Genomic DNA, 274 nt, shown 5'->3' with positions numbered 1-274 from the left:
ATATATATATATATATATATATATATATATATATATATATATATATATGTATATATATATATATACATATTGTTTTATTTTATCTTTGTTTTTTATTTATTTCTCTTCTGTCTCCTTCTCTGTCTCCTTTCTACTGTCTCCATCCTAATGCATCTAAATAATATAATAATGAAAACATATCTATTCAAAAATATTATATTATATTATATATATATATATATATATATATATATATATATATATATATATATATAAATATATATATATATATATA

This window comes from Eimeria mitis, genomic scaffold (assembly GCF_000499745.2).
Source record: "Eimeria mitis Houghton genomic scaffold, Emh_scaff5231, whole genome shotgun sequence".
NCBI classification, from domain to species: domain Eukaryota; phylum Apicomplexa; class Conoidasida; order Eucoccidiorida; family Eimeriidae; genus Eimeria; species Eimeria mitis.
The sequence above is the reverse complement of the archived record's forward strand: the minus strand, read 5'-3'. Positions refer to the sequence as shown.